The 26202-nt window shown below is 40.9% G+C and overlaps 2 pseudogenes; both read left to right on the top strand.

Moving 5' to 3' along the window:
* LOC117190519 overlaps positions 1-26202 on the top strand; it is a 79750-nt pseudogene that overhangs the window by 5521 nt on the left and 48027 nt on the right.
* LOC117190521 lies at positions 1008-2869 on the top strand (annotated as a pseudogene).

Below are 26202 nucleotides of genomic sequence, written 5' to 3'. Positions count from 1 at the left end.
TCATCAGGACCAAGCCTGCGCTAAAGTACCTAGGGGTAATGATGGACCAGAGGCTGAACTTCAAGGCCCACCTGGAATACGCCAGCGCAAAAGCGACTGCAGCTACGGCGGCCATAAGCAGGATGATGGCCAATACAGGGGGACCACGGCAGCGTAGCAGGCAGCTCATCGCTGGGGTGGTCACCTCCATAATCTTATATGGATCAGCAGTGTGGGCACCAGCAATGATGGTTTCCACATACAGCAGAGACTGCAGAAGCGCATACCGACGCTGTGCCCTGAGGGTTACATGCTGCTTCCGGACGGTGTCTGAAGACGCCGCACTTATTGTGGCAGGCATGGTCCCACTGGATCTCCTGGCAGCTGAGCGGCAGAGAGGAGTGGAGGTAGCCAGCGAGCGGCGAGAGCGCACTATAGCCCAGTGGCAACGGCGCTGGGACCAAGCGGCAAAAGGGAGGTGGACCAGACGTCTCCTTCCCCAGCTTAGCCCATGGCTGCGAAGAAGGCACGGCCAAATGGACCATTATTTGGGCCAACTGCTGACGGGGCATGGCTGCTTCAAGCAGTACCTGCATCGCTTTAGGCATGCTGACGACCCGTATTGCAGCTGCTGCGGGCCTGGAGTCGACGAGGATGCAGAGCACGTCTTCTTTGTATGCCCCCGCTTCTCGCAAGAACGAACGAGGCTAGGGGAGACGCTTGCAGAAGTGAGTGTGGACACCCTCACCGACCAGATGCTAGCCGATGAGCAATCTTGGAACGCGGTCGCCTACATGGCAGCAAGCGTGATCAAGGAGCTGCGCAGGCTGGAGCGAAGCCGGACAAACTAAGCCAGAAGGATGACCCCACAGCCCGCACCGCGAAGTAATGCCTAGCGGCAGTCCCGCGGGAGCGGACCCACCCCCCCCCCCCCCCACCCCCTTCCCAGCCATAATTGTTATTTTATAAATATAAATTGTTTTCCCAATAAAAAAAAAAAAAAAAAAAAAAAAAAAAACTCCCACAACTGACGATGAGATTTATGCGCTCGTTTCTGTGGCGCTCACTCGCGTTGCACTCAGCGGCAGCGTGCTTTTTATTTTTGCCCCAACATAGGGCACCCACCCCCCACCCACGCCCAACCCTCTCGTCTGTCTGGGCACCCTTAAATCCCATTTCTCTATCGATTTTCCATGCTCATGTTGTGGGATAATCACCGCCAGAAGGGGCGCAGTAGTTGCCAACCCCAAGGGGAGGGCCATAGGAGGGGCTTTAGAGGGGTGGTCGTGGTCGGCCCAGTTCCTGTTCCTCGTGATGTTGGGAAATTAAAGCGAAATTCGGATCGACACACACGCAGAGGCGCGCGCGCATCGACGAACGACCCGTGTCAGTCCCTTGATCGACCCACAATCGATAGATAATTGCCACTGTGATACCCTGTATTTCCCCGTAGACGACACCCCGCTCCCGAGCAATATGCTGAGTGCCAGGACCTGGCCCTGGCTGAAAGTGCGTAGCAAAAGTATTCACATGACTGGCCAAGCCATTCTGTACATCAAGGTGTTCAAACTGACGACATAGACCAGGCCGTTCAGAGGGGAAACGAGTGCGCTGCAACTAAATGTCTTCCGGAATCAATTGTCGTGAGATTTTCGTATTTTTGGAAATTTTGATTTGGAATCAAGCGAAACAGAGTAATCGACAAAACAGTCAGCATAGCAACAACAATAGCGGCGGCAGCAAAGAGACAATAACCAGCAACCACAAAAATCGCTGCAACCGGAGAAGCGGCAACAACAGCAACACCAACAACAACAACAGCGCAGTGAAAGTGATAAAGCAGCAGCAGCAGAGGCAGCCCCTGCCCCTGCCCCTGACACTGCCCCTGCCCGAAGCAGGAAAAACAAAAACTCTCGCGGCAGCAGCAGCACTACGAACAGCAGCAGCAACAATCTGCATATTCTGCAAAAGGGTTGAGCCAATGGTTGAACAATTAATCAAGAAATCATTGATAAATCGCTTACAAAAATTCAACAAAAACAAGCTAAAACATACGCGAGCAAGTGTTTTATTAATAAATAGTTAAAAAAAAAACACAAACAAACAAGCAACAATATATAACATTATATAACCAGATCCAGCAACATCAACAATTTAGTACCTACAGGCCTGACAACGTTAGATCATTATATAGTATACATCTATAGCAATATACACCATATACATATATACATATTATATACATATACATACCTAAATCGATTGGCAGCCCCCCATCCCCCCTCTCACAACCCCACTGTCTCAAAAACACCCACACACTGTGATAGTTCTTGATTCACACGGAAGGCGAAAATCGAAGCAAATTCATTCGTTATATATACATACTTATATGGAAACGAGCAGCGGATAGTAGACAAGAGGACGACCAAGTGCAATAAGAAGTTGGCTAACAGAAATCATAACCGAAGGGCAGCTACATACTGAGTCCTGTATACAACGTTTTACACATTTACACAAGTAAAGCTAAAGCTAAACTAAACATAAACGAGCATCTAATTCATTCGGTGGACAAAAAGCATACAGATTGCTCATACGCGCGTGGCTGAGTACATCAGAGGCTGCAACAACCAACTCAGAGTGTACATAATACTTTGCCAATCAACGGCAACGGCAACGGCAACATCAGATACAGGAATAGCAACAACAATAGACACGCGCTCCAAACGTTACCAAAGCTTCGCATTTCCCATTTCTCACTAATAATTATGTATACGCAACGGATGTTTGACATGTGGAGCAGCGTCACTTCGAAACTGGAAGCACACAAGAAACTCTAACCCAAGACCCAAAAATTGGCAATATTATGAAAGCTTAATAAAATAAGGATTTCATACATATGTGGCGCCAAGAAGTCCTCAAGGAACTCCATTAAATAATAGATATATATTTGAGAACTTTCTTTCCACAAAAAATAGAATGGAAAAAAAGCAAAAAATAGTAACAAACGAGGGGGAACGTTGTGAGTTGCTGCGGAGACCGCAACTCTACAGTTATACCCGATACTAAGTCAGTATGGCTCTCCTCCGGCAGACGCCGCTAATATAAAGGACACGACGAGGAGTGCGTGCGAGAGAGACAGAAAATCAGTCTGAGCGTGACGTCGGGTGCTGCGTAGCCAGTGCAAATTGATTTGTTCCTTTTGGCTATAAAAATGATCTGATCTGATCCAGATTCGGCAATCTGATATCTATGATTCTGCGTTTTTAGTTTTCTCGTATCCTCAATATTGTGGATGCAACAGATTTTCGTCCTTTGTGGGGGCGGAAGGGGGTGGGGCGAAATTCTGAGATATACGTTTTATAGTGAGATCTAACAGAAGTGCGGATACCAAATTTGGTTTCTCTAGCCTTAATAGTCTCTGAGATTTGTGGATGCCCCAGATTTTCGTCCTTTGCGGGGGCGAAAGGGGGTGTGGCGAAATTTGGACACGAAACGGTCAAGGTCCGATATCACAGGAGTGTGGATACCAAATTTGGTTGCTCTGGCTCTTATAGGTTCTGAGATCCTTAAACTCATATTTTGCAATTGGCAAAACCGACCATGCAACCTGTGTGTTAGAGAGAGACAGAGCGAAAAGAATGAAATTGTTTTCTTGATTCTGACTATAATAATTATACGATCTGGTTCAGATCTCTAAAAGATATAGTCATCCTCTACGATTCTGCGTTTATGGTTTTATCGTATCTTTAAAAATGTGGATGCCACAGATTTTCGCTCTTTGTGGGGGCGGAAGTGGGCGGGGCAAAGTTTTGAAATATTATTGTAGCAGTGACATATCACAGAAGTCTGGATCCAAAACATCGTTGCTCTAGCTCCAATAGTCTTTGAGCACTAGGCGCTGAAGGGGACGGACAGACGGACAGACAGACATGGCTCAATCGACTCGGCTATTGATGCTGATCAAGAATATATATTCTTTATGGGGTCGGAAACGATTCCTTCTGGACGTTACACACATCCACTTTTACCACAAATCTAATATACCCCAATACTCATTTTGAGTATCGGGTATAAAAATACCATGACAACCTCAAAAGCCACACACAGAGCGTGTAAGCCGACTCCTTTGGCTCTGCTTTTCAGCTTTTCTGCTTAGATTTTTGCGCAACGGCAAAGGCAACGGCAACGGCAACAGCAACGAGTCGAGCGGCCAATTATTGATGGTATTTAAGTGTTTTGACTAAGGCATCAGATCAGCCAAAAAGAACTAAACATCGACGCTTGCCACTGGCCGATTCCCGTTTTTTTTCAGCTTGCTATATGCCCAAAACATGAATTTTCAAGTTGAGCCAACCCCACAGACTCCACGGACCAGACCCCAGAGACATTCAGAAACACGAACTCTATGAGTACCCGTACCCGTATCTGTCCGTTTAGAAACACACTTGTACATATTTATGTGTATGTATGTATGGATGACCATATCTTCTACAGTGCAAAATCTGAACCAGATCGAATAATGATTATAGCCAGAATCAAGAAAACAATTTCATTCTTTCTCGCTCTGTCTCTCTCTAACACACAGGTTTCATGGTCGGTTTTGTCAATTGCAAAATATGAGTTCAAGGATCTCAGAACCTATAAGAGCCATAGCAACCAAATTTGGTATCCACACTCCTGTGATATCGGACCTTGACCGTTTCGTGTCCAAATTTCGCCACACCCCCTTCCGCCCCGCAAAGGACGAAAATCTGGGGCATCCACAAATCTCAGAGACTATTAAGGCTAGAGTAACCAAGCTTGGTATCCGCACTTCTGTTAGATCTCACTATAAAACGTATATCTCAGAATTTCGCCCCACCCCTTCCGCCCCCACAAAGAACGAAAATCTGTTGCATCCACAATATTGCAGATTCGAGAAAACTAAAAATGCAGAATCATAGATAATGATCATATCTATCAGGTTGATGAATCTGGATCAGATCGGATCATTTTTGTAGCCAAAAGCAAGAAATCAATTTTCAGTAGCTACGCAGCGCCCGACGTCACGCTCATACTGATTTTCTGTCTCTCTCGCATTCTGGCTATTATCATTATACGATCTAATTCAGATTTTGCACTGTAGAAGATATGGTCATCCTCACCGATTCTGCGTTTTTGGTTTTATCGTATCTTTAAAAATGTGGATGCCACAGATTTTCGTCCTTTGTGGGGGCGGAAGTGGGCGGGGCGAAGTTTTGAAATATTTTTGTAGCAGTGACATATCACAGAAGTCTGGATCCAAAACATCGTTGCTCTAGCTCTTATAGTCTTTGAGCACTAGGCGCTGAAGGGGACGGACGGACGGACGGCCGGACGGACGGACGGACGGACAGTCGGACAGACAGACAGGGCTCAATCGACTCGGCTATTGATGCTGATCAAGAATATATATACTTTATGGGGTCGGAAACGATTCCTTCTGGACGTTACACACATCCACTTTTACCACAAATCTAATATACCCCAATACTCATTTTGAGTATCGGGTATAAAAACGAAGGGGAACGTTGTGAGTTGCTGCGGACACCGCAACTCTACAGTTATACCCGATACTAAGTCAGTATGGCTCTCCTCCGGCAGACGCCGCTAATATTGAACGACACGACAAAGAGTGCGTGCGAGAGAGACAGAAAATCAGTCTGAGCGTGACGTCGGGCGCTGCGTAGCCAGTGCAAATTGATTTGTTCCTTTTGGCTATAGAAATGATCTGATCTGATCCAGATTCAGCGACCTGATAGATATGATCATTATCTATGATTCTGCGTTTTTAGTTTTCTCGTAACCCCAAAATTGTGGATGCCACAGATTTTCGTCCTTTGTGGGGGCGGAAGTGGGCGGGGCGAAGTTTTGAAATATTTTTGTGGCAGTGACATATCACAGAAGTCTGGATCCAAAACATCGTTGCTCTAGCTCTTATAGTCTTTGAGCACTAGGCGCTAATAGGGACGGACAGACGGACAGACGGACGGACGGACAGACGGACAGACAGACATGGCTCAATCGACTCGGCTATTGATGCTGATCAAGAATATATATACTTTATGGGGTCGGAAACGATTGCTTCTGGACGTTACACACATCCACTTTTACCACAAATCTAATAAACCCCAATACTCATTTTGAGTATAAAATTCGGGTATAAAAATACCAAATAATATCGAAAAAGTGAACTTTGGCTTTGTGGATTATGTTTTCAGATCAAAGTTACTGCAATATCAATTTGGTAAATTAGTTAACTTTCAATAAACTTGGAAAATATTATTGTCATAAGACTATGTACATATATGGAAATCAAATTTGATTGACTCTTAATGTAAAAGTTCCGCTATGATTGTTTCATAGAATCTCCTTCCAAATTACCTATATTTTATTTGTGTTGTTTTCGTTTTTGTGATATTATAATCGTACATATTTATTTATTTATTTATTTATTAAATTAACAAATTATCTGTTAATAATGGTGCTTAGTTACTAAAGGCGGAAAAAGATAAGTTAAAAGTTAGCTTAATTTAAATGATTATAAATATTGCATGCAATTAGTTTAAGAGACAATTCAGGGTATAGGGTTTGACAGAGGGAGTTATAATTATGGCATAAAACCCTAAAAGGTTCATGATCAGCATAATTAGACCTACATATGGGTAGACGGATAGGCCTAAAAGTACGGGTAGGTCTAGATGGAACGGCCAAGTCAATCTGACCCAAGAGAGTTTGGGAGTCAACAGTCCCAAGAAGGAGCTTGTGCACGAACATTACGCCATTGCATATTCTGCGATGGTGCAACGACGGCAGGTCAATAAGATTTAGCCTAGACCGGTAGGGTGGCAAGATTCTACCCGAGTCCCAGTTAAAGTTCCGAAGGGAAAAATTAAAAATTGCTTTTGCACGGATTCAATAACAGCCTGCTGCTCTTTATACTGCGGGCTCCACACACAAGAACAATACTCCAATATAGGACGTACTAACGAGATGTACAGTTGTATCGTAACGTACGGGTCGTCAAACTCCTTGGACCAACGCTTGATGAACGCTAAAACACCCTTAGCTTTATTTACAGTTGCAGCTATATGGGTGTTGAAACACATCTTATGATCAAAAAGGACTCCGAGGTCATTTGAACTCGAAATTCGGCCAAGGACATGATTTCCTAGAACATATGAGACAAAATGAGGAGCGCGACGGTAAAATGTCATAAGTTTGCATTTGGAAAGGTTCAGAAAAAGAAGATTAGTTGAACACCACTGTGCCCAGTCCCTTTGCAAACCCTTGACCTTTCTCTTCAACCTCTCCTTGGAACAGTCTTGTCTCCCAGTAATTTGGAATGAGTCCTACATCATTCCGCTTCACAAAAAAGGTTCAAGATCAAACATTGAAAACTATCGTGGTATCGCAAAGCTTTCTGCCATCCCGAAGCTTCTTGAGTTCCTGGTCACCCGGCAACTGCAACATCTTTGTTGCAGCTTGATATCTCCGTCGCAACAAGGTTTTTTCAGACAGGTTAGCGTCATTACAAGGCAGCCAAGAAAGAAATGGGAGGTTAAAGTCCCCCATGACAATAATTCGATCATTGCACCCTAATGCAGAAACAACATTATTAATTGCTGAGAGGTGGTGTAAGTAAAGCTCAGCATCAGACCTGGGAGGAATGTAAGAGCAGGTTAAATAGAAAAATGCGGAGCCAACACGAACTTTGACTGCAACAAATTCAATTTCATGAATGTTATTGAATGGGAATAACTCAGATGAGAAAACAGATTTAACTGCAATCAGAGCCCCACCTGCAAAAGATGTGCGGTCCATTCTATAAATAGTGTAACTATCAATGAAAATTTAATGATCATTGACAGAGGAGTTGGGCCAGGTTTCGGTAAACGCGATGGCATCGAAATCAAAGGACGCGCTATTAGTATGAATTTGACGCAATTTTCCCAGAAAACTGCGGACGTTCTGATAGTGCATGGAAAAATAGTACATCAGTTTTTTGGAGCATGTTCGGTAATTCTTGGATTCGAGCTCGAATCTTTGAGAAGGAACGGTTCTAGAGAACAGGATAGTAAAGAATCAGGAAGAAGAATTTTAAAGGATGATATGTTGCGCTTATGTTTAAATGTAAATTTAGTCACAACTATATCAACAGGCGAAGTGTTAAGTTTAGCGGCAAGATGTTGTTTAACATCCTCCGTTGTAGCCTCAGGATTAAGACGAGAAACAAATATTGCTTTCCGAGGGATCACTGCTCTAAGTTGAAATCCCGAGCGAGAACGAGATGGTGGAGCCACTCCTAAAAGAGATCTCGGTACAAGGGCAGAGGAATTGGCAGCAATGGCTGTAGCAGGAATTGGAGTAGGAATTGGAGCAGGAATTGGAGCAGGAATTGGCAAGACGTCGTCAGCAAACAGCACACCCGCACTAGGAGCACTCACCGCGTCAGAAGTGACGGCCACAGAAACTGCAGGGATGGGATTGATGCTGTTGGGAAGTTGGGTGCTCGAAGGAAGCACATTGCTCGGTGTAAAGAACTCCGGAGCCACCGTTGGCGGTTTTACAGACAACGGCGTGGCATGACTACACGGAAATGCTTCCGATGGATGAAGGTGGGAGGCAGGCGTACCAATCGGATTAGGTTGCAAGAGATTGGTATCATTATGCGGAATTTTCCGTCTAGGCGATTCGCTCAAGAGTTTGAGCCCAAGAAACTGTGATTCAAGGGCAAGAAATTTCTCGTTGAGAGCCACAAATTGTTTCCGGACATCCAGAAACCCAGTTCGAGTCTGTCTCATAAATGTGCGCATTTCGGCCTCAATCTCCCGACAAGCCAGACATGACCAAGACAGGCCCATGCGTTTCGAGATCAGATCATTCAGCCGGCCAAAATTTCCACCACCAGCACATTCTATGTGGGCAAAATTGTCGCACAGCCAGCAGCTAAGAAATGAATCACCAATGATAACACCACCGAATTCACATTTCTTTGCACTGCAAACAATTGCCATTATGGACAGTAGTAGAATCACTGTGCACGAATAAAAACGAGGGGGAACGTTGTGAGTTGCTGCGGACACCGCAACTCTACAGTTATACCCCATGCTAAGCCAGTATGGCTCTCCTCCGGCAGACGCTGCTAATATTAAACGACACGACAAAGAGTGCGTGCGAGAGAGACAGAAAATCAGTCTGAGCGTGACGTCGGGCGCTGCGTAGCCACTTCAAATTGATTTGTTCCTTTTGGCTATAAAAATTATCTGATCTGGTCCAGATTCAGCAATCTGATAGATATGGTCGTTATCTATGATTCTGCGTTTTTAGTTTTCTCGAATCTGCAATATTGTGGATGCAACAGATTTTCGTCCTTTGTGGGGGCGGAAGGGGGTGGGGCGAAATTCTGAGATATACGTTTTATAGTGAGATCTAACAAAAGTGCGGATACCAAATTTGGTTACTCTAGCCTTAATAGTCTCTGAGATTTGTGGATGCCCCAGATTTTCGTCCTTTGCGGGGGCGGAAGGGGGTGTGGCGAAATTTGGACACGAAACGGTCAAGGTCCGATATCACAGGAGTGTGGATACCAAATTTGGTTGCTCTGGCTATTATAGGTTCTGAGATCCTTAAACTCATATTTTGCAATTGGCAAAACCGACCATGAAACCTGTGTGTTAGAGAGAGACAGAGCGAGAAAGAATGAAATTGTTTTCTGGATTCTGGCTATAATAATTATACGATCTGGTTGAGATCTTACATTCTAAAACATATAGTCATCCTCTACGATTCTGCGTTTTTGGTTTTATCGTATCTTTAAAAATGTGGATGCCACAGATTTTCGTCCTTTGTGGGAGCAGAAGTGGGCGAGGCGAAGTTTTGAAATATTTTTGTAGCAGTGACATATCACAGAAGTCTGGATCCAAAACATCGTTACTCTAGCTCTTATAGTCTTTGAGCACTAGGCGCTGAAGGGGACGGACAGACGGACGGACGGACAGACGGACAGACGGTCAGACAGACATGGCTCAATCGACTCGGCTATTGATGCTGATCAAGAATATATATACTTTATGGGGTCGGAAACGATTCCTTCTGGACGTGACACAAAGACACTTTTACCAAATGTCAATATGACCCCAATACTCATTTTGAGTATCGGGTATAAAAAGAACGGAGTGAGATCGCAGGTAAAGTAGGAGAGCAGACAGCAGAGCGAGCCAGACAATCAGCTGCAGCGGCAATAACTCAAAGCAGATGATCCAACGAAGTCCAGAAAACGAGCAGTAAACTCACCAAAGCAGAGACACAAAAGAAAAGTCCACAGAGAGGGAGAGTATAGGCAATCCAGAGAGAGTGAGAGCAACAATGCGAGCAGCCCGCTTATGCTCACGAGAGAGTGTGGGCGATGCAAACGCTGATGCGCGAGAACAGTTCACACCGAAGAAGCGATAACTAAAAGCAGACTGGGCAAAAAACAATAACAAATTGCCTGCACGAGTCCGATGTGTTACGTTGCAATATTGAATTTATATTAAACACTTGTTTACACTGGTGGTTAACACAAAGTAGAAACAAATTAAAGAGATGCGATAATATATCAAAACAACGTCACAACAATGTTGTATGATATTTAGGCAAAGGGTGGAGAATGCGATAGCAAGAAAAAAACACAACCGGCTTAAGCAAGAGCTAGAAATATAATGATTATATATACATACGTATAATGAAATATATACGTATAAATGTGTATATTTTAGGTACAAACTAATTTGAGATCCCTGAACCCTTAAAGGGTCACCGCCAGGATCTGATAAGCAATTAACATTTTAGTCAGGCTTGCTGGAGGTATTATTTCTAACGTGCATAAATCTTAATCGCGACAGGAATCTCTCCCCCCCTCATCACCCCCCACTGACAGAGTTGCGTGCAAGAAATGAAGGCAACCCACGGGGTTTAGCAATGTCTCTCGAAAAAAGAGGAAGAAAAAGGTGAAGCAGATAGAAATGTACGCAGAGAGTGAAAGAAATTTGCGGCGTAAACAGAAAGCAGCCGAAAAATACAAAATACAAAATTTAAAAAGCGAAAGAGTTGACAACGAAAGCGTCGGAGCGATGACGCTGGCGGAACAGCAGAAAGAGAGATGGAGAGGAGAAGCAACAATGAAATATTCAAAAAAGAAAGACCGAAAAAGTTTTGTTGAAGTGAAATGTCCTCTGCTGCTGATTGTGTAGTCTAGGCATACGCACACACACACACCCGCTCTGGCAGCGCCCCATGCTGGCCCAAGCCCTGCCGCCCCTCCCCAACCAACATCCCCCGCCTAGAGACCCGGCGAGATAGTGCGAACGCCCGTTAACACTCGAAAACTATGAAGCTACAAAATTGTTGTCTGCCTGTGTGTGTGTGTGTGTATGGTCTGGCAGCGGCAAAAGCACACGCAATCATCATCGCCAGCGTCGGCGTCAACATAGTAAAAGTCTAAAATCGACAAACAAAAAAAATTTATGTTCGGTGGTCATTCAACTCGCACCGCACGCACACACGCACACAGGCACATGAACGCACTCCGCCAGAGCGATAGAGCAATATAGCGACACAAAGAGCGGGAAGGAGAGGGATAGAGAGTGCGTGAGCGAGCGCGCTCGACGCCTGTTATGCGGGAGCGTCCGTCGACGTCGCGACGGTATCGTGCGATAGCGGCAGCGCGGCGCACGCACATTACAACATCCCACACACACGCACGCACGCGGCTTTTGCTGTTGTTCCCCCTTGCCGACCCCTTCTCCAGCCACTGATTTGCTTCTATTTTCTTTTCAAACTGATATTATTATTATTTTTTATGCAGTCCAAGTTTGGAGCCAAAGAAAGGAGAGGGAGAGATCCCCCTCTCTCTGTTTTAGAGAGAGGGACCGAGTCAGAGAGTTTAGAAGAAGAAAAAGAGGAAATTCTGCTGCCCATTTTCTTTGTTTGACAATTACTGCGTGAATTTCCATGATCATCGTATTAATTGCCTGTAGGAGAACAGAACGCTCCCAACGAATGAGTCCAACTTCCTCTCTGGCAGTCCGTTGACCGTTAACTACTTCGGATCTGGCACAGGCGATAAGGTCTATAAGTAGTGTATTACCCGATAGCAGATTTGAATTTCCCGATCATTTTCAAACGTGCGTGCAGTCCAGGTCTCACTTTGCATAGATCTTCAGTGCGAGACGAGAGTGAGTCAAGTGAAATGGAAGTGTAGCCTATGATATCATATGTACGATGATATGCTTGGAGATGATTACGGGGCAGCACTTGAGTGTTAATTTTGAAACGTGACAACATTTTTACACTCGTAGTTATGTGTAAAGTTTTGGGAATGGTATTCCAAAAACTCAAAGTCCGCTCCTTACTTTATTTTGATGTAAATCTCCTACGAGTATAGTGTCACCATGCACTGTCGGTTTTAAGAACAAGTTGAGTATAGAAATGTTTGTCGATCTACGAGTAATTTCATCCTATTATGTGTACTACTCCTGGGCAGTTGTGAAAATTGTGAAAACCTATTATATATAATTCATCTGTCCCAGTGGAAGTAGGATTTTCGAGAAAGGGACTATTTGCACTCAATTTTGATCCACTTACAGAGACATCATGTCTAGGTACTAAACGATAGATTGTATTTCATGACAAATCAACCATATGAGTCCGTAAGGAAGATCTCCTTCGATACCATAGTTTGCATGCGTTCGAATCTATTCTGGTTCCAGCCGATCTTTGACAGATGTTTGCCATAAGTATTGCCACACAACGCACACTTGCACGTGCCCGAGCATGTTGAATGGGTTCTGGTGCTCGTTCTGGTTCTGGCAGACATAAAAAAGTTAAATTTGCCATGGAATTTCCCAACACTGTTTCGGCTGGGAAGTTTATTCGCATTTGTCCTAGAAAACTGTTAAATGCAGAAACCACACACAGAGGTCTGTCCCCTTATTTGTTCTGATAATTTATGGAAACTTACAAGAGTGCTGCCAAAACCACGCAATGGCTAAGTGACTGATACGCGAAGAGTTCAACGACCCGTGAGTAACATCACCGTAAAGATAACCCAACATTTGGCAGACAATTGTAGAACCGATTTGTCGCAGAATTTAACAACCTACTGATGGAAACTATCTTCTGAGGAATTCATGCTCTACTTTAAGTTATGTTCAGATGGCATCGATATGATATTATCTCTACTCCCCCCCCCCATACACTGATTGCATTGCCGACTAAACACAATGATAAAGATTGAAAGCTAATCGTTATCTGCTGTCTTTCTCTCACAACTAGTAGTGCAAGGAAAAAATACACACTTCTTACACACAAATATGTGCTATACAAGTGCTGGTAGACGAGATAAGGCCGACCACAGAATGTGTGTCATAAGGCCACCGCAACTTCAGGTCCCTATGCCAGAGCTATAGACAAGAAACTATACAATAGCTATACCCATCAAATAGTACTAGAATATTCTTCCAAAAAATTATCGGATAGTACAGAAATTATTTCATAAACTACGGATAATACTTGCTAGAACTAAAAGTTGAAGACAAAATCCTTTAAGGAAGATCCCAGCTTTTCGGACAGTAGTTCAGTTTGTTAGAAAAGTATCAATATTTTTTTGGAGTATGTACGATGACGTCCGAATACCAAAACGATAGAGACTTTTCCCAGCTAAACTGTATCGTTTATTATCAACATATTCACAAAAACGGATCTCCATTGAACGCACTCCATAAACACAAAAAACATTCGTTTACAACAACTATATAAAACGAAGTGCTATTCAGACGAAATGAAATTAATGAGAGAACCATTAAAAAGCATATAGAGAGATCTGCCAAATGATTCATCAAGTACATTGATAACCTCTAGAGTCTAGACATATATATCTCGGTTCTATTGGGTTAATTGCAGTTTCTCCGGCACATACATAGATGTACATACATTCATACATATATGTACATACATACATTATGACATCCGTTCAATAAACTACAGTCACAGAAATGAAACGAAAAATGATTTACCAAAACGACAAACGTTTTCATTATCCCAACGAGCAGCGGGAAAATAATTAAATAATACTATTTTAGAATTTATAAAGCAGACATCTATTGCCATGCCTGAGTGATCCGCATCCGCATTAGGCCTCCGCCTAATTGATTTCTAAGATGTACAATCTCAAGGGCTCCCGCCGCAATCCCAATCTTTGACACTCGCCTAAATGGAAAACCAATGTTTGCCCACACCCGGCTTCTCATAAACAATCTCACTCCAGGCTTTCTGCAGATCCTGCACTTTAGGCATTTTACAGTTCTCTCTTTGGATGACGAAATCCAATACTCGGGATGGCGAAATCAATTGAAATGTTTATAGAAAAACTATTCCCGAAAGGGATCAACGATGCAAAGATCAAGAAAGTTCAAGTCAGTCTTGATCCAGAGCTAAAAATTAAGATCGCGCAAACCCTTTGTCCGGAATCCTTTGTGACCCTCTACTTAAATCTATATCAGTGAAGTTAGAAGTAAAATAAAAACTTTTTAAAAACACAATATTTAATTGGCGCCCAACGTGGGGCGACGTTGTATAAAAAGCAACGAATAATAAAAGTGTTGCGTCGTGCCGAAACCCGAAGGACAATTAATTAATGGAATAAATCCTTCAGATATAAAAACGCGGAGTGACTGTGAGATATAAGATAAGAAAAAGTGAGATAAAAAGGAAACAAACCGGAGCTTAGGGTGTGCAAAAATAAATACAATATACAATACAAATACAAATACAAATACAATACAAAATACAGATAAATACAAAAGCTAATCAAGACAATTCAAAAATACAAAAAAAAACCAAAAAAAACCAAAGTTTTTAAACAAAACCAACCAAACCAAAACACAAAGAAAGTGAAACTATCAGCTAAACCAAAGAAGGAAGACCCCCAGAAGACCCAGTTAAACAAAGAAATCTAAGAAGGAAGACCCGTTCGAAGACGTGTCAGCCAAATCAAGAAGGAAGACCCGTTCGAGGATCTGTCAGCCAAACTAAGAAGGACGACCCCTACCGGATAGTTCGTGAGCAAAAGTTGTATTAATAAATATATAAGTTCAATTAGGTTATATTAGATTATAAAAACAAACATATAAGAAAAATTTAAGGTGGATCAACTAACTTTAGATTTTGAAAAACTAAAAATGATTAACTCACAAACAAGGACCGATCTCACTGCAGATCTGGTCAAACAATTGATAGCACTTCAAATTTCACAAGTACAGGAGCAAATTGTAAATTTAAAACAACAAATAGAAACTAAATCCGATCAGGTATCAGATTATCAGGCAGAAACAATAGACGAGACAATAAAAGATGACACCACATTAAAGGTAATAGAATCCCTACCAATTTTCAATGGTGGATTAAACCAATACGTAGGATAAAGGGAAGCTGCAGAAACTGCAGTGAAGTTATATAAGAAAGGAGTAAGCAATATTATATTGCCTTAACAATTTTGAGAAACAAAATAACAGGACCAGCACATGACGCACTGACCAACCACGGGACAGTTTTAAATTTTGATGCCATACTTTCACGACTTGACTTTGTTTACAGTGACAAGAGACCAATTTACATAATAGAACAGGAGTTAAGCGTTCTCCGACAAGGGAACCTTTCAATAATAGATTTATATAACGAGGTTAACAAGAAAATGACCTTGTTAATAAATAAGACAATAATGACTCACGGAAAGGACAGTGAAATCACGAAAGAATCAAATAAGAAAATTACAGACAATGCCTTACGCATTTTTGTCACTGGCCTAAACGGCGGCATTGCAGAAATCCTATTTTCATTGAATCCCCCAGATTTACCGAATGCCTTGGCAAAGGTACAGGAATTGCAATCAAATAACATTCGGGCCCAATTTGCCTACCAATTCAGTGGCCCCAGAAATTCAGGGAATAATAACTACAATACATTAAGATTCAACCAACGACAACCAAGGACTAATAGTTCACCATTCGACCAAAAAAGGGATCTTCAGAGGAATAACATGTCATGGGGACAACCCTATTTCTTGGGTAATAGACAACAAAATCAGGCCCCAGAACCAATGGATGTAGACGAATCGATACAAATCAAGAACCGACAGAACAGCAATCAATTCAGGGGAAATAATAATAATAGAAATTATCGGGAGAATACTAACGGTTATTATAGGAGAAATAATAACAATTATAACCAAGCTCAGCATTTAAGGGCAAACGTAGTACCGAATAATCAGTCTAACGAAAATCAGGCGCAGAAACGAAAGCCAAACGAAATGTCGGAACAACCGGCTAATAAAGCAATGCGGATAAATAACATTGAGGAGGACCATTTTTTAGATCAGCCCCCGAAGTAGGTCTGCCCTACTTAAAAAGAGTAGATAAAAAAATAAACAGAGAATTAAAAGTTTTGATAAATACGGGAGCAACTTCCTGTTATATAAAAAAGCGAATTTACGAAAATAAAAAAGAATTATCAATTTATAAGAAAGTTGCTACAGTGAATGGGTTTTCAATAATTAAATATTTCCATAATATAACTATTTTCAACACAAAACAAGTGTTTTATGAAATAGATGGAATGGAGGCAGATTTACTAATAGGATTTAACCTATTAAAGAAAATCGGAGCTGTTATTGATACAGGAAAGGGGACTTTAAGTTATAAAGACAATGCGGAGAAACTAATATATGACGAGGTCCTTTCTTTAAACAAATAAACCTTTGTAGAAGGAAAAACCATCCTTCCGTTGAAGGAATATATAATAAAAAAATATTTTGAAGAATCCGACATCCAAAGTTTTAATAGTTTGGGATTAAAATATCCTGAGCACGCCGTCGTTGCATTATCCGACACTAAAAGTTCGAATAGTTTGGGATTAAAGAATCCTGAACACGCCGTCGTTGAATTATCCGACAATGAACAATTTAAAAGTTTGGGATGCGAAAATCCTGAACGCGCCGTCGTAGAAATATCCGACATTCAAAATTATGCAAATTCTGAATTGGAAAAAAATGAAATTGTATAACACAATAACCTACAAAGAGGACAATTTAGAAAATCTCAGAGAGAAAATGATATCTATCATCGAAGAAGACCATGCCAATATAAATTTACAGTTACCGTTCAGAACGTATATAAAAGGAGAGATTAACACTGAACATGATAGACCGGTATATGGCAAGCAGTATCCATACGCTTTTCGGTTAACGATTTCGTTAATAACGAAATAAGTAAAATGTTAGATGAAGGCATAATCAGACCTAGTAAAAGCCCATATAATTCACCGGTAATAGTAGTACCAAAGAAGGGAGTAAATGAGGACGGAACTCCTAAACATAGATTAGTAATAGACTTTAAGAAACTTAATGAAAACACCATACCGGATAGATACCCTATGCAAGATCCTTCAGTAATCCTTGCCAATTTAGGTAAGGCAAAGTATTTCTCGGCTATTGATTTAGAGTCGGGTTTCTATCAGATTTTAATGAGGGAATCAGATATTGAAAAAACATCTTTTTCCATAAATAACGGCAAATATGAATTTCTAAGAATGCCTATGGGATTGACGAACGCTCCCAGAAATTTCCAAAGGGCAATGGACGATATACTTAGAGAACAAGTTGGGAAAACTTGTCACGTCTATATGAACGATATAATAATATTTTTAAAAACTATAGAACAACATTATAAAGATCTAATTCATATAATACAGATATTGCAAAACGCTAACATGAAAATTTCCCTAGAAAAGTCTAAACTCTTTCAATTGGAAACCAAATTTCTGGGATACATTGTTTCCCAAAATATCATTAAAACAGATCCAGACAAAATCTCCACAATACAAAACTATCCAATTCCTTAAAATATCAGAGAGCTACGTAGCTTCTTAGGACTAACAGGGTATTACAAAAAATTTGTCCGAAATTATGCTACAATTGCCAAACCATTAACAAAATATCTGAGTGGAGTAAATGGGAAAGTTTCACGAAGGGCATCCAAGAAAACATTAAAACAGCTGGATGAACCAGCAATGGGAGCATTTAATAATTTAAAGGACAGTTTAATAGCACATATTGAATTAGTACAACCAGATTACAATAAAAAATTCACATTAACCACAGATGCATCGGACATAGCAATAGGTGCAGTTTTGTCGCAAGATGGGAATCCCATAACATTTATTTCTAAAACTTTAAGTAAAACCGAGCAATTATATGCTACTAATAAAAAGGAATTATTAGCTATTGTATGGGCATTAAAAAATTTGCGAAATTATTTATACGGAGTGAGTGGAATTTAAATACATACAGATCACCAACCTTTGTCCTTTTCAATGTCGCAAAAAAATCCAAATGTTGAAATGAAACGTTGGTATTACTTCATAGAAAGTTTCACACCAAAAATCATTAATAAGCCAGGCTCAACTAACGTAGTAACGGACGCTTTATCTCGGATTAAAATAAATCATATGACAGATAGTGATGTCGACCAGACAGAATCAGAATCAGACATAAATACTCAGCATTCAGCAGAGAGTAGTTTTGAAAACGTCATTCAAGAGACTAGCAAGCCTCTAAACCAATTTAAACAGCAGCTACTATTAGCGCAAGGGAGATTCACAGTTCATGAGTTAGTAAGAGTTTATGAAAATACCCGACATATTATTGAATTTGATACGGTAGACAATCTGCTAATCATTTTAAAAGAATTTATTCAGCCTCACTTAACCACAGGAATACACTGCACTTTAGAAGATTTATACCTTATCCAAAATAAGCTAAAGGAAAACTTCATAAATAAATTTCTCTTCACGAGAAAGTTCCTCCAAGATGTAGTAAATTCAGAAGATAAAGCTATAATTATAGAAGAAACACATTGCAGAGCCCATAGAGGACTAGACGAAAATTACAAACAAATAACTAAGCTGTATTATTGGCCAAACCTGCACAAAAAATTAAAAGAATATATAAAAAATTGTGAGATCTGTAACAAAAACAAATATTACAGACACCCTGTAAAAATTCCAATTGGGGAAGCTCCCATTCCAGCAAAAGAAGGAGATCAATTACACTTAGACATATACTATGCCCAAAACCTAACATTCATAACTTGTATAGTTTCTTATTCCAAATACTTGGTGGTCAAGGAAATTCAAAGTAAATTAAACATTGAAAATAAGGTAATGGAAATTTTGCAAACTTTCCGTTAGCAACATCTTTAATGACTGACAACGAACCAAGCTTTACTTCAGCACAATTTAGATCATTCATACAAAGAAGTAACTTAACTATTTATTATGCTGATCCCAGACACTGCACCTCAAGTGGTCAGGTAGAAAGGGTACATTCCACACTAACAGAAATAGCGCGGTGCATCAAGGATGAACTAAATCTAACAGATTATTCAGAAATAATAATAAGGGCGGCACTGAAATATAACCTGACGATACATTCAACGACCAATCAAATGCCATATGACATATTGTATAACAAAATAGAACACAAGCATAATCCAATATTACTTAAGGAAGCTCAGACCAAAATGCTTAAGCTACATAACAAAGATAGAAGAGAAAAAGATTATAAAATAGGAGAAGTAGTTTATGAAAAGAAATTCGGGGAAAGAAATAAACTTCAATCCCGATACAAAAAGCAGGTAGTCAAGGAAAATCGACCGAATAAAATTATAATCAACAATAGAAACAGAATTATACATAAAGATAACATCAAATATTAAATATTTTTTTTCCAGAAAATGTATGCGAATATACTATTACTGACTTTTGTTATATTGACGACTTCGGAAGTAATTGACTATACGCATAGTGACTATCTATTGCTCAAAGACGACAGAGACGTTTACACTTATGAAACATACGCTGAACTTTTCCATATTACTAATTTGAGTTTTTATAGAGAGATAATTGATAAAGAATCCAAATATGTCAACAAATCAATTAATTCAGACGATGAGTGGGAAATATCAATGGACTTAAGTCTATTAAAATTAATGATTTCAGAATTAGTTCCAAAACGGAATGAAAGGGGAATAAATGAATTAGGTACCATTTGGAAATGGATAGCAGGCAGCCCTGATCATGACGATAATGAAGTAAATGAATTAACTGAAAATAATAATAAACAATTTGTAATAAATTCCAAATTTTTCAAAGAAATTGAATTGCTATCAAATTCATTAAAAAATGTCATCTTCAATGAAGAAACGATACTGAGAAAGCATCGTTTAAAATTAATAACTTTTGACCTACTAAATTTAGTTGATACCATAACCCTCTTAAAAGTAAACATTTTCAATACAAAAATTTTAAATAAAAACGAAATAGAGGACATTTATAAGCATGAAAAACATCCTGTTGAACTGTCTGATCTGCTGGACATTGCAACGGTTAAAATAATTCGAAATGCTGATTTAATAATCATTTACATAAAATATCCTCAAATTAAAGATATTTGCAAGTTTTACCATGCAAGAGCCATCTCACAACATGATGGAATGTTAGTTATAAGTGAAAAAGTTTGTGAATGTAAGGAGAAATACTATTTAATGAATAATTTTAAAAGTGAAACTTTTAACAATTACGCACAAATAAATTTAAAGAAGACCTGTTTCACCAATTTACTTAATGGCTTTAAAGCCAACTGCACTAAAAAAAGGGGAAAAAACAAAGAAATAGACATCATTCAGGATGGTGCCATATTAGTTTCAGGCAAAAATATCGTAGACAATACTACTTTGTTAGGATCGTATCTCCTTATATTCAACAACACAATTGTAATAAATAATGTAACCCACATAAATGATAAGGGTAAAATTCTAAGATATATATCGCATCATAGATATAGCGATTTTGAATTAGTTGATTATATACAATCGAATGATAAGCAATTTTCTTTTGATAATGTTAATATTTTAAATCCCCTTATAACATTAGGTAATACGGCCTTACCATTAACAACATTATTCTTAATCATTTTGATATTGATAATGTTATTTTACTTCGGCTATAAATTAACCAAATTTGTACTTATTAAATCAATAAGAATACCGTCAGAAGAAATAGTGGAAAGCAACATTCAAATACTGTCAGAAGAAATTAGAGCTCTATCAGAACTTCAAAATGTATCGGGACGAAACATTTAAGAATGGAAGGAGTTAACGTACCCAATTCTATTGAGCTCTTATACGAGTTGTAAACAATCTTTGGCTTTCCAAAACGAAAACAATTTCAATCTTGGGCCTCCGCCTAATTGATTTCTAAGATGTACAATCTCAAGGGCTCCCGCCGCAATCCCAATCTTTGACACTCGCCTAAATGGAAAACCAATGTTTGCCCACACCCGGCTTCTCATAAACAATCTCACTCCCGGCTTTCTGCAGATCCTGCACTTTAGGCATTTTACAGTTCTCTCTTTGGATGACGAAATCCAATACTCGGGATGGCGAAATCAATTGAAATGTTTATAGAAAAACTATTCCCGAAAGGGATCAACGATGCAAAGATCAGAAAGTTCAAGTCAGTCTTGATCCAGAAGCGACACCGCAAAGTCGAGCTAAGATCACGCAAACCCTTTGTCCGGAATCTTTTGTGACCCTCTACTTAAATCTATATCAGTGAAGTTGGAAGTAAAATAAAAACTTTTTAAAAACACAATCCGCTACCGCAGTTATTTAATTTGCATATGTTCATATATATATGTATGCACATTTGTGAGTGTGTGTATATATAGGCAACAAATAAAAGATTGCATGTGCCCCACAATGCAGACACAAGCAGATTCACAGACATTGCATTGAGTCGCGTCGCCAAATGAATAGACAAATATGTATGTATGCAAACGCACACATGCATGCATATGCGAGAGTGCCTGTGCATTGGTGGAGCTCTAAGCACACACACACACACACACTCATAGACCAAATGCAGCGCCAACGCTGGTGGAGGCAAAGCGCGCTAACAAAATGCGAAAACTGGGACAAAGTTGAACAGACGAGCCAAGGACGGATATTAGTGCGACGCGGCGCGGTCCGGCTCGGTGCGGCGCGAACAGTTGCATGATGAAGCGACGAGTGCTGCAGCAGCACGACGGCAGAGACGCCCGCAGAGACGAGGCGAAGTTGGCAGCGAAAATGGAAAACAAAATGAATCGTTTGGTCCAACAGCATATACAGTAGCCACTCGATAGGATTGAAAGCTAACAAAAGTACAAATACAACATTTAAATATTGGGGAAATCGAATAAAACGAGTACCAAGACACTCATCAAAAATAATACAAATAATATAAATTATAGAAAAATGTATTAACATCGGTAAAGAAATGGTGTAAAAATAATGGTCTGTATAATGTTGGCGGAAGATGAGAAGAACTGCTCGTGATGCAATAAAGATTTGAGAGAATTTGAGTATCTAAGAATTTGTATACATTTTATAAACCTTTCATTTATTCGTCCACCTCCCAAAAATTGTGTAAAATTCGAATCTAATCATGGATCCAGGGACTTGCGATTGTGATCTTTCAAGGCGCTATCGAGAGTGAGCACTGTACCATTTGTCAGTATGGTTTTGGCTCCACTGAAAATGTTGTTGTTTGTTGATTACAATTTGCATGACGCCAGCGGCGGTACAGCCACCAGGGCGGATAGAAACACTTTATCTCTCTTTCTCTCCCTCTCTCGTTTAGGTTTTCCGTCTTCTTCTTTTTTCCAGTAGCAAAATGCAAATGTGCTGTTGTTATTATACCCGATACTCAAAATGAGTATTGGGGTATATTATATTTGTGGTAAAAGTGGATGTGTGTAACGTCCAGAAGGAATCGTTTCCGACCCCATAAAGTATATACATATATTCTTAATCAGCATCAATAGCCGAGTCGATTGAGTCATGTCTGTCTGTCCGTCTGTCCGTCCGTCCTTCTGTCCGTCCCCTTCAGCGCCTAGTGCTCAAAGACTATAGGAGCTAGAGCAACGATGTTTGGGATCCAGACTTCTGTGATATGTCACTGCTACAAGAATATTTGAAAACTTTGCCCCGCCCACTTCCGCCCCCACAAAGAGCGAAAATCTGTGGCATCCACATTTTTAAAGATACGATAAAACCATAAACGCAGAATCGTAGAGGATGACTATATCTTCTAGAGTGCAAAATCTGAACCAGATCGTATAATTATTATAGTCAGAATCAAGAAAACAATTTCATTCTTTTCGCTCTGTCTCTCTCTAACACACAGGTTGCATTTTCGGTTTTGCCAATTGCAAAATATGAGTTCAAGGATCTCAGAACCCATAAGAGCTAGAGCATCCAAATTTGGTATCCACACTCCTGTGAAATCGGACCTTGACCGTTTTGTGTCAAAATTTCGCCACACCCCCTTCGCCCCGCAAAGGACGAAAATCTGGGGCATCCACAAATCTCTGAGAATATTAAGGCTAGAGTAACCAAATTTAGTATTCGCACTCCTGTTAGATCTCACTATAAAACGTATATCTCAAAATTTCGCCCCACCCCCTTCCGCCCACACAAAGGACGAAAATCTGTTGCATCCACAATATTGCAGATTCGAGAAAACTAAAAACGCAGAATCATTGATAACGACCATATCTATCAGATTGGTGAATCTGGATCAAATCACATAATTTTTATAGCCAAAAGGAACAAATCAATTTGCACTGGCTACTCAGCGCCCGACATCACGCTGAGACTGATTTTCTGTCTCTCTCGCACGCACTCTTTGTCGTGTCGTTTAATATTAGCGGCGTCTGCCGGAGGAGAGCCATACTGACTTAGTATCGGGTATAACTGTAGAGTTGCGGTGTCCGCAGCAACTCACAACGTTCCCCCTCGTTTCGGTTCGGTTTGCGTTTTCTCTACGAGTATAGGCGGCTCATTCGGGAGTTGAGTTTCATTTGTGCTGCTGACTCGCTGCGTACATACTCGTACATAAATAATGCCTCAGGCCTACTTTTTATGCTGCTGCTGCAGGGCCAGGGGCAGGTGGTATGGAAGGGTCTGCTGTCGATGTCAAACAAACAAATAAATATGCATTAACCCATTCCAATTCGGTTTCCATCGTTCCATTCTGGCATAAAACTAGAGGAAATGTATTGTATTTTGCGATCAAAATGTCAGGAAATATACGCCCCCTCCCCGTTTGGGGTTTCTAACTCTTGATCCAATCGGATAGAAAATAATCTTTCTTCTCAAACTTTCCATTTAACATCCTGATTGCTTTAATGGAATCTGTGCAAATATAAAGAGATTTTAGTTTAAACCTTGACTGGCATTAGGAGCTTATACAAAATACCTTTGGCGAATTTGATGATTGCAAGTCTGTCTATCTGGCTCACGACTTACTCAGGGATTACAATTTAGTTATGTGTAGAATACCCGCAGAAATTAAATCTCCAGAATATTCGGGTTGACTCTAAAATATAAAAATTCCAAGCGTTTCGCCGCACATTTATGTATTAAATAAGTCAATAATCTGTACAACGAACATTTCTGGCAATGCTGTGACTCATGTGGGAGAAAAACCGTAAATTTCTCCCACTCTCTGGCCATTTCTCAATCGTTTTCTCGTCCCGTCAACCTCACGTGAGGCGTATACGTGATGTTTCGGGAAACAATACAGTACATTTCGCATACGTCATGTAGGCATAAAAAGCTGACTAATTGTGAACAGAGCAGACCCATAAAGGTATAGTATTGTACACTGTGCACTAATAACTGTTAACTTTTGGCCAGCCCAATAAATCTGAAAGAAATGATCAAATTACTATGCATCGACACGAAGCGCGGTGAAGAGCGGGGGAGCAGAGCGGTGTGGTTAGCAGAGGAGGAGAAAGAATTACATCATTGGGTGAAAATGCTCAGCGTTTCGTTTAATCGACCAAAAATGGCAAATTCTTCCGCTGCTGCTGCTGTTGCGGCAGCTTCTTCGACGGTTCTCGTAGGTCAATAAACTTTCGGGCCCAGTCAAAAATTTGTAAATGAGAAATTCTTTTGTTGGCAACAAAAGAACGAGCGCGTCACGTACAGCTGTGTGGGACAGGGACGGCAACAGGGAAAGAGAGAGAGCGAGTGTGAAATGTAAACATTACAGAAATGCCAGGCCATCTCCCCATCTCGCCATCTCCATACCCCATCCCATCTTTATGGTGATGGTGTGGCCAAAAAAAGAACCTAGCCCAAGCGATGGCCAAGGAACCGTTAGCATAGCTGGGCGCTGGGCGATGGGAAAGGGGGCTGAGCTTCTAATAACGATTAAATTATGTATGTATTAGAATGCGGCTCTGAATGAGTGAATGAAATCGGACTTGGGCAAACTCTAACGGCATTCTACAAATATGCAAACGCAAAATAATAAGGCAGAAAGAAAGCGACAAATTACGTAGCCAGCATGCTAATGACCCTCTCTCTAACGGCACTTCGTACAGCCGGCTAAAGGCCACGCTCCTCACAACCCGCTCCACGTCCTCTTCCTCTTCTCCTAAACCGTGAGAGTGGCTGTATGTGCTTGTGTGTGTTTCACTTGTGAAAGCTGTAAACGGGTTTTCTATTAGCATTACTTGGCGGCAAAAGAATGAAGCACGACACAACAGCGAGAAACACCAAGAGAGAGCTGAGCCAAAGGCAATACGCTCTTTCGCTGGCATTCGTTGTAGTAGAACCCCAACAGCACTCTGGCGCTGTCCCGGCTCTCTTACGTGGGGCTCTCCCGCTCCGGCACAAGGCAGTCGGCTGGTGCATTGACCCCACATAGCGCTGACCCACTTACGAAGCTGCTTTTGCGAATGCGAATTGCCGAGGCGCGCTCGTGCCGCTACCTCGCGAACAACTTGTGCAATAGCAGCCTCGACAGCAGCGGCAACGTACGCTGCTTCCCTCTCTGTTTTGACCGACTGCTGCGCACAGTGATTCGAGCTGGCCGCAAAACGTAATGAAATTGATTACTGTCTAATGAAAAAGCAAAGTATATTGCATTTACTAAAAAGTAAGAAAAACGAGGGGGAACGTTGTGAGTTGCTGCGGACACTGCAACTCTACAGTTATACCCGATACTTAGTCAGTATGGCTCTCCTCCGGCAGACGCCGCTAATATTGAACGACACGA

Source organism: Drosophila miranda (genome assembly GCF_003369915.1).
Source record: "Drosophila miranda strain MSH22 chromosome Y unlocalized genomic scaffold, D.miranda_PacBio2.1 Contig_Y1_pilon, whole genome shotgun sequence".
In the NCBI taxonomy this organism is placed as follows: Eukaryota; Metazoa; Arthropoda; class Insecta; order Diptera; family Drosophilidae; genus Drosophila; species Drosophila miranda.
This window is presented reverse-complemented; position numbering and strand designations above follow the sequence as displayed.